Raw genomic sequence first — 10,452 nt, forward strand, 5'->3', positions numbered from 1 at the left:
ACTGCGTAATCAGTAGCCAAGGAGTCGCTTTTCTCACTGCTGTTGTGTCTGAGCATTTTTGCACATTCATACTTCACCTACTTCCCATTATTGCTGGTTCTCTTAAGCAGTCCTTCCCATTATAAAGAAACAAGTCCTTGAAGGTGACAGCAAGAGTGTTACAAGCAATAGCGATACTTCCCAGCTTTGAACAGTGCCTGCTTAAGCACGTGCTTAAATTCAAGCAGTTCTTTATAGCTTATGGAAGCCACGTGTGTGATCTCGGAGGACTGAGAACAGCTGAGATGTATTGAGAAGCAGGTTTAAGTGGTGGACACTGTGCAAACAAAGATCAGGAAAAACAAGGTGACATCCTATCCCACCTGGCTAAGAATGTGGAAGAGTTAATAGAACATGAATGTATACACTGCATGCAAATCTTAATGAAATTGGTGATTTAAAATCACAATATTTTTTTAAATGCAGGTTTCCAAGTCTCATTAACTTCAAACAAGAGGATTCATATTCTATTTAACTAGACTTCACATTGAGCCACTTTTCATTTACAGTATATTCCTAAAGGTAGAAGCAGCAGGGAGATGAAATGACTTCATTTACTGGAATTACAGCTTCTTTTATATAAAACGTTAATCATTTTATATATGACAACCTTATGCTTAATATTGCTAGAATACTCCTCATAAAACATTATTTTGTGAATGCATAGACTCTCCTACTGAGCACATAACAGCTTTCAGTGGATGTGCTAATCCACTTTGAATATATGTAGTATTTAATCTTAATTATGATGCTGAAGTCTATACAATGTTAATTATTCATTCTGCATGTTCCTTGCACTTTATTGTAATTCATAATTTCCTTAATCAAAATGTAGCTTTTAATTATAAGTATAAAATTTGGATGAAACCTGCCTGGTAAGCGTAAGCAGACTTTTTTATTTTGCTTAGATTTTAGTGTGATGTGAGAAGGGGAAATCTGCCGAATTGGTGAGAAACGAGTTTTGAATGAACAACGTTCAACCGAGTAAGCAGCACCTCCCCCAGCCCTCAGCACAGCCCACTGTGGCTGGTAGAATCTGCGAGGACTCTTCTGCTGACATTTGCTAAATCGGAAATCTCCAGGCCTGAGAGCACAGGGTGATTTCTAATCTGGCATTCTTGCCTCCTTTTCATCAGTATCAGAATGTGGTAAGCTTCTGCAGCTACTGTAGTGCATATTTCTTTGAAAAGCTTTCAAACAGGATAAGAAGACTGCCATAGTACACAGAAAAAAATACTAAGTAGAATTTAAAAAAGATGATACAGTTCCAACATCGTTAACGAAATGTATTAAAACAGGTGAGAAAAATTAGCAGAAAAATAGAAGAAGAAAATAGATGGTGAAGGTTACTTTGAACAGAGATTAGGAGTAGAAAGTACCTCCTCAAAGTATGGCAGGAAACAATTAGTAAAAATTTTAAACTACTGCTGCTTTTTAAATAGAATAGGTTTTAAATAACAGCTAAGTGTCAAGTTGCAAATGTTGGGAATGCCGAAGGTGATAGTGTCATATCTCAGTTGCAGCATTTATTTGAATATTTATATGACAAAGCAGAATAGTAAATTCTAGCTTTTCTGGGTTTTGTTTCATTTTAAATGCACATGTTTTTAAGGAGCAAAGTACTAAAAAAATGACTGATGGGAGCACAGTATCATAAATGTGTACATTAGCAAGCAAGTCAGAGATACATGCCCTCTTTTCCTTTTATTCTTTCTGGAGTCCTGGAGGAATAAATTCAGAAATACTTACATAGGGTTCATATTACCATCCAGAGAAGAGTAAAACTGATGTAGTCTCATAAAGGAAACCTCTGCGTCTTGGCAAGTGTGTTTTTGCAAACCCTCACCATGCCAAATTTACAACGAACTATTGATGAAAGTTACTCGTGAAATCACCAGGGAGGAAATCACATCTTTTTAGCCTGGAAGATATATTGGCAAATATGAACTGCCACACAAGCTTTGATATGAGCTGCAGCTGCAGCTCCTCATCTGTCTGGAATGTCATAGTTCAGTAGCTACACCTTTGGTCTGATGTGCCTTGGCAGATCCCAGGTGACTCAAGGAATATATCCTTTCTCATTAGTTATGTAGTCATGAAATGACCTTTAGAAGGGAAAATAAAAATTCTAATGGAAAAAAATTACTCCCCGTCTTAAGATCTATTTTCCTCATTTAGAGTCTGACACTTCGGTTTTGGCTTTCGGATAGAACTATTCATGTTCAAAATCCCTATACGGGCAAAATAACATTGTTTATGAAGTTGCCTGTTTTCTCCTCTTCACCCAGGAGTTGCTGAGCCAACCAACTCACACGATAACATATTGCCAGGTTTCGAGAATAAGCTACTTACAAAAAGGCAGCAGGAGAGACTGAGCACACGGAGAAGCGTAGGAAACTGTTAGGCAGCCCAATTTGTTGTTGTCATGAGTAACAACGACAGGTGTCGGGCAGCCAGACTACCCTCTTGTTCGGATTCACTTTCCCAGGAGATCTGTGCCGCAGTAATCTGAAGCTGGCTGGCACCGTAGCTACCACCTTACTAGTGCTTTATCAGCAAGAGATCGTTACACAAGGTTCTTTGACCTGTATGTGAAGACATACAAGGGGTAACGGGCACAAACTGCAACATGGGAAGTTCCATCTGAAGATGAGGAAAAGCTTCTTTACTCTGAGGGTGGAGGAGCCATGGGAACAGGCTGCCCAGAGGGGCTGTGAGGTCTCCTTCTCTGGGGACGTTCAAAATCCACCTGGACACGACCCTGTGCAGCCTGCCCTAGGTGACCCTGTTTGAGCAGCGGGTGGGACTGGATGATCTCCAGAGGCCCCTTCCCATCCTGACCAGTCTGTATTGTGTCTCCATACCCTATAACCATCCTACATTGCAGTTTGAATTATTTGAAAGGTAGTACCTCCTGTGATTTTTCACACACAGTTGTATTATCTTGCAGAGATGTTACATTAGTTCCTTGAACAGTTGTGTCTTGGATTTTTAAAAGTATTTTCATAAGAGGAAAGAAAGGTAACCCGTACTAAAGGGATATATGGCAGTTTATGGCTGGAATATGCAGTATTAAAATCTCGTTTTCATATTGTTATTAATAGTTAATATTCTGCATTTTAGAGGCTTTTGCAAAAATATCGGTATTCCAGTGATGTTGGGACTTTCATAGAGCTATTGTGACATTTAAGAAATTAGCTGTGAATAAATCAAGGATCCTCTGGAATACACTGTGGAAGCACAGAGCAATTGGAATTGTAGCTGTCATAAGCAAATAGCAAACACTTGTTATTTTGTGGACGAGTTGATTTCATGGACAGATTTTTGGTTTATGTGTTAAATCTGAGGTAGCTGAGCATAGACTGCTTTTTAAAGTTAATATAAAAGTTCAAAATAAGAGTTTTAATACATTTCACTCTTCTTCTGTGTTCTAGAAACCTTGTTCTTTTTTTTGCCTTTTGAGTGTTTATGGTCAAAGTATACAATTCCTGAAAATACATCCGTTGTAGGAGAGGAATTCTTTTTCCAGTTTCCAATCACTTGTACAGGATTTATGCATGTTACAGTCCATTTTACTGACAAGGAGATACATCCTAGACAAAAGAGTGTGTTTCACTAATTTCCATTTTATTGAATGTTTTGAAATCCATTTATATGTCTTCTATAGAACATAGTTCTACTATTCTAGAACTACCATAGCTGCTTAAAAGACACATTTAAAATGCATTTTAAGAGTTTCTTTAAGTAAGAAACTTCAAAGATAGCTATTTAAACCATTTTGATTCCTCTTTAAAATTTCATCTCTTCTCATTCTTTTCCCATTTTCCTAAGTCATACTCTCCTATGGTTTGACCCATAGCATAAATGAAGGTAGTAAAAAAATTACAAGAACAATACAGCCCTTTCTTCAAAAATGTTTTTTTGAGTTCTCTTCTGCCATGATTTTCATCTTTTATTATTGTCATTGTCTATTTCCTAGCTCTTCAGTGTTTGTGTGATTCTACACTTTGCCTCTCAGTTTCCAGCTCATTTTGATGTTCAACAGGTTGATCATCTTGTGAGATTGTACAGAAAGGATATTGATGTGTACATATGATATCACAACTAGACTAGAGCCTGTTAAATGAGTTATAAATAAGTTATGAAATAGGTATTTCCGATATTATTTTTGAAAAGATTACATAATTTAAGTATTAGCATAGATTTTGCAGAAGCTGACTGACCTGGTTTAGAAAACTATGGGGGAGCGGGCAAATTGAGAAGAATAGTCAATGGTAAATCATATCCATTTATTTTCATAATTCATTTATGGGTAATCTTTGCTGGGGTTTTTTTTAGGTGTATCAAATTTTTAGCTGAAGGATTTATTCAGATTATTTACACCTGTGGTTGGTTTGCAAATTTTTCAGTATGATTATTTACTGTCAATAGTTGTGACATATGATTATTCACCTAAATCACATGATATGTCTCATTTCTTTAATGGATTGTTGAAGAAAATTGTGAAATAAAAATCAAGTGGCTTTTCTTTACTATTATTATTATTTCTAAAGAATAACATTCTTACTAATAATTTCCTAAATATACAGGACAAACTAAAATAATTGGTACTAGATAATAAATATAGCTGAATAAAGCCATATTATATGGTATTGAACTAATTCTAACAGGAGCTACCAGGACAATATTAGTTAACTATTTAATGTAAAACTGATACTGAGTTTTAGAAGAAACAAATACATCTTGTTTACATCCTGCTCAAAGAAGACTGAGATCTCTAATTTGCTTTTAAAAACATTATTTTTCTCATAGCTGTCTGGCACAACGTCACTACACTGACCTTACTATAGTTCACTGACAAATTGCAGTGTCCTATATGAGAAAAGACTAAGTCCCAAATCCCCCAGGATTATTTTTATATCATATTCAAGTGACCTAGCATCTGAGACTAACATTAGCTAAGCTGCTGTTGATTTTTAGCTTACATTCATACCTGATAGCCATATTTTAGTCTTTCAAATGCTATAAACTAAAGCTCAAATTTTTAAAACACAGTGGTAATAAATAAAATATGACATCTACAAAAATTGAGGGGGTTTATGCCAAAAGGTTTCATAGGATTATCAAGGAAGTAGAATTTCCTAAATTAGACTTTTCTAAGCTTTTAAAGATGTTTCTTTCTTGACAAATACATGACAGTGTTCTGCTAAAAAAAAAAAATAATGTAAAAACCATACTGAATTTATATTGAGATAAGCAACTGAAAGCAAAGATTGCATGATGAGGCTTCTACAGTGTGTACTCTATTTTGTTTCAACAATTACAGGATTTACTCCCATGAAGTCCATTGATTTTAAAAATACATCAACTATTTGAGAAAAGATTATGATGTATTTCAATTGCTTTTTGTTAACTTTCATGTTTCTACTTGTATTTAATCTTTACTGCTGAATCATTGACACTGGAATTCTACATTAAAATCCTACATTCCTCGGAGGTGTTGGCTCAATTATGGTTTGGAGCTGCCCCCTGGAACCCTGAAATAACCTGGTGATTTCTACTTTGTGGCATGATTTGTGCAGTGCAGCATCATGTTGCTGCACAGAGACCTGTGGGTTTTCTGTATGGATTTGGAATCTGAGGCACCACCCTGTCTGAGAAAAGATGCATTGCAGAAGTGATGTTCTCATTATTTGAGAAGGACATTGGCAGTGTTGCAGGGGGCATGGGCAACTGACTGGCCAAAAAATAGCCGAAATAGCAAGTATGAAAGCGAAATTTCTCTCTGCTTTGTCAAAAATAAATTATAAAGATGATGCAGAGGGAAGAGGAGTTGAAACACCCTATAACTGCTTATGATAATAAGAGAATCTTGCAAATAGACCAGGAGAAACACGGTGGCTATCATCACAAACTATGGAAAAATGCCAGGGTTTTTCAACACTTCAGACTACTGTGCAGCAGGTGGGACAAAGGCTGTTAGAGATTTGCTTAAAAGCCTTTTTCATAGGGATGCTTGACTTCACATTAAAGACTTTGTCAGCTAAAGGGAATGATGAGATAATTCATGCCATTTTAATGGTCCATAGAAATCTCACTTTAAAATACATTCACCATTAAAATAACCTATATCCTTACAGTCATATACTTTGTATGTCTCTCCTCTACTACATATAGAAATATATGTGTATAACCATGTGTATAATTGGAGGTTAGGTGTCCCTGAGGTGTAGTCGTACAAATGCACCTCTAAATTATGATAAACAGATCACTGATCTTGGTCAGACCAGCACATTACACATAGTTACAAGGACCATCTCAACATAGATTATATGTATGCCTAAGTATTTTCCTTATCCAGGTCTAAAAGGAAAGGGGTTTTTTATTATTAACACTGTTACTCAGGACTACATTTTGTACATATGATATGCTGAAAATATTTATTATAGCAAGACAATATAAATATTAAAATACACAATTTTCCCTAATATACAGATACTAATTTCCTTAAAATAAATAAATAAATAAATCTCATTTTTTTCAGGCAATAGGTTTAAAAACACCTAATAATTTTTATTTATTTATGTATTTATTTTTGTGCTTTGTCAGGCTTTAAAGCAGGATATGCAGAGCAACCATGTGGAGGAATTTCCTTTGTCAATTAATTAGTTCGCTTTCAGAACTGACTTTCCATAGCATTCAAATCTTTGATATAACTTTATCAAAACTGTAGAAATACTCTGACAGAATATTTGTGTCAAAATCCTAGCCCATCATTATTCCAACTGATTTTGTAACATATTGCATTTTTTATAATCAGTCCTACCTGTTCCTGAATTTAATACTACCTGGATTGTTCAGTAATGCCTGCTCATGTGTTGTGACACTAAAGATCATTAGATTAAATTCAGCATGCACTCATGCAACAGAATTGTAAATTGTACTTGAAAATTAAGCAATTAGAACTACTACAGAAATACTGCTCTTAAAAGATTCATCATATATTTAGCAATAATCACTTTTAAAAAAGACAAATATCTGTTCTCCCTTTTGAGCTTGCCAGAGCTGCAGGTTAACAGTCCAGGTTTACATGATTCTGCTCTGAGTATTGCCAGCGTATTCCATGCTTGACTTGAAACAGTTCTGCCATTTTTCTTAATTTCAGTTTTACTAATGATAGAAATTTTGCATTGTTAACATTTGCCTCGTTATGGGGATGAGAATATTTGATGCAAAGGACTCAACATTCAGCATGGTAATGGTGTTGGAGGGCTTACTTCAGACCAGTTTGGTTCTGTGAACTGAATGCCTGCCAGCACCATGTCAGGTACCTTCCCAGCTTTAGTTTCCATACATTCACCAATTTCTCTTCAATACAAACCAGAGCACGAAACCAGGGTAGGATGGAGATCAGCCTCAAAAGCAACTGATACAAGCTAAAATGCTGACATCAACACCAAATAAGTGACACAAGTTAAATTGCTTATGGCTGACCACATGTGAGGATGCTGCAAAGGGTCACAATGAACCCTGAACTCCTGAGTTTGTCCTGTGCTGAAAGTATAAGACTTTCCTCCTTGCTAACAAGGAATTACAGAGTTAAAATCTGGCAGAATTTATCAGCACAAAAAGGAAATCCTTTCAAGATAACAGACACCCAAAATGGATGCTGTAAACCAAAGTGCCATTATTTCATTGTGGCACAAGAATGCTCCTTAAAACATTCATCTTATCAAAGGAATCCACAATAGACATAACCTAATGGATTTTCAATCCCAAATTAAGGACAGATACATTGACAATTGACAAGAAGCCAATAATCTCGTGGCTTTGTTTGTAGCAAGGAATAACTTCAGATACTAGAAGGCAATTTCTGCTGCCCATTCTGCACACCTGGAGCTGTGGAAGCCCATTGATGTGAGAGAGAATTCAGCTGTAGCACCTCTGTTCTCAGACAATTTGGGAAACTAATTGTTTCCTAGAAAAGAGAGTTGAAGCATTTGGAAACAAGAAAAGAGTCAGTTTTATTTCCAGTTTTTTCTTTTTCGTCAGGTACAGGTACTCTTTGTAAACAATTTAAAGAGTTCTTACTTGCATCAGCTTGTGCTCGGTAGGTATTTGCTTTTAACAATGACTTGAACTTTAATAAGCTGCTACCCATAGCTTGTACCATGTTGCTTCAAGAGATGAAAACTTATAACTAAAATAAAAAAAGGTCATAGGATTTTAACTGCTAGCCAGAAGCAGAATTAGAGTTTTGTTAGAATGGTTCCTGTTTTGTTGTCTGGGTTTGTGGTGTTTTTTTTTGTTTTGTTTTTTAATTAAACATAAAATAATGGTTTACTTAAATTTCCTCAGCACTGTTCCTTTATTCCAGCACTTCTTTTCCTTCCCCTTTCCCCTCCCGTTTTTTCTGGTTTGTTTGTTTTATTTTTGGAGGGGGACATGGGGATCATTAAGGATGTCCAAATCTGAAGATTGTTAATGCATATTCTCCTTTCACTGCATATTCTTTGAACTTCTGCCTGGATTACAAAACACTGCCAGCTTCTATGTATCAAAGTATCAAAGGCAAAGTTACAGCCACAATGTCTCTATGTCCTCTTCAGTACTGCTGGCAAAGATGCTTCTCTAACATCCATATGATCACTTAGGCTGAGCACCCCGTCACTGCCTAGCCCTGAAACACAGGCAAACCCAGGGGCACAAGGCTGCACTGGCACCTCAATAAGCAAAGGCAAATCCATAGGCTGCTCTGCAGTTCCTATCTATTTCAGCGAAGGTCCAGAGAAGTACTTGCATCTTTATTGGTAGTAGTCCTAGTTTGTAGGTAAGCCAAATCAGCAACACTTGGCTGGGCTTGTCATGGAAATTCTCTTTTTATATATGGTTTGGTTCTTTTTAGTGAGTCTGAGTTTCAATAACCTTTTCGTAATAATTAACCACTTCAGACCCTACTGATCATGCCAGATTATGCATGTACCAGTAAGCAGGAAATGTAGAAAAATTTTTTTTTTAAAATTAAAAATTATTGTGTGTGTGTTTTTTTAGATAGTATTTGCTTTGAACTAACATTTGAAACAATATTTCTGAGATCATTGTATATGATTGTCTGTTTGGAGTAACCTATGTAGTAGAAGGACACTGATATGTGTTATTAGCATCATACTTCTAAAATTATAATCATATTAAGTGTTTGCTAATGAAATTGAACTAAATATCCAGGCTGAGACCATCCAATATTATACTTGCACTGGAAAGAAAATTTGCCTTACTGTTAAAACTACTAACACATATTGGTAGGTAAGAAATAGAGTAGTTAACTGGAACATATGGTTGGCATCATTAAAAAAACAAACCACAGAGTCCTGTCTCCATGCCAAAAAGTTATTGAATACAGCTGTAAAGGACTTGTTAATTGTGGACATTCTCAAAGAAGCCAGCTGATCATTAAGGCTTTAGTGCCTTTTACAGCTGCATTGCGTGAGTGAAATGTGTTTAATATATTGGTGGGGCTGAGACTGCTACCGGTTGAAGCACAAACTTCTCCACCTGTGTGCGTACAAAGCTCTGACCTTTCCCATTTTGCGCGTTTCTTTGCTTTGCAGGGCTGCTGTTCTCCGTAGGAGCAGGAAGCCACTGCAGCATCCAATGTAAATGCGCCATTGGAGCCTGCCTGGGGTGAGTGTTTGATTTCAGTGTTATTAAGGGCTCCTTAGGCGTTAGTCTGTGAGCAGTGCTTTGTGGACCATGGCCGTAACCTCTTTGGAAAAGGCAACGGCCCAATAGCTTCCTCTAACAGGGAGAGTTAATTAGGCACTGCTTGAATGCATATGCTTATATTGGTTGTGTTCAAATGTATAAGAAAATGTAACTGTCTCTGTGTAAATATTGCTGGTTAGATGAGAACATGCATTGATGAGCATTTTCTGAGGTGTAATATTAGAGCATGCTGATAAGTTAGATATGTTGAACTTGCATATATGTACTGATGTCACATATAAAGAATAACATATCTGGTAGTTTTGTCCAGTGCTTTTTTTCCCCACAAACCCATCTGAACTCTGCCGCCGCACCCCCTGCCCTGAAATAGTTTTTAGGAACGTAGAAAGACAGATGAGTAATTTTCAGAGCTCTTATAAATTAAAGTCAAAGGTAAGGAGTTGTGTTTGAATCAGCAGGAAGAAATTACTCAATGTCTTTGGTGTTTCTTAGGGATTTTTTTGTAAACCAAGATTCGTATTTGTTAAGTAATAAAAATATGCATGATACACAGGTTAAGATCCTTAATTTAACATGGAAATGAACTAAAAAGAGGAGCATTTCATTCTCTCTGAATTTGCATTGCATAATAGCATTTTAATGAATTAACTGCATTTCACAGACCTAAAATGAATTTGAAACTAATAGCTG

The sequence above is a fragment of the Falco naumanni genome, chromosome 8, assembly GCF_017639655.2.
Source record: "Falco naumanni isolate bFalNau1 chromosome 8, bFalNau1.pat, whole genome shotgun sequence".
Taxonomy (NCBI): Eukaryota; Metazoa; Chordata; class Aves; order Falconiformes; family Falconidae; genus Falco; species Falco naumanni.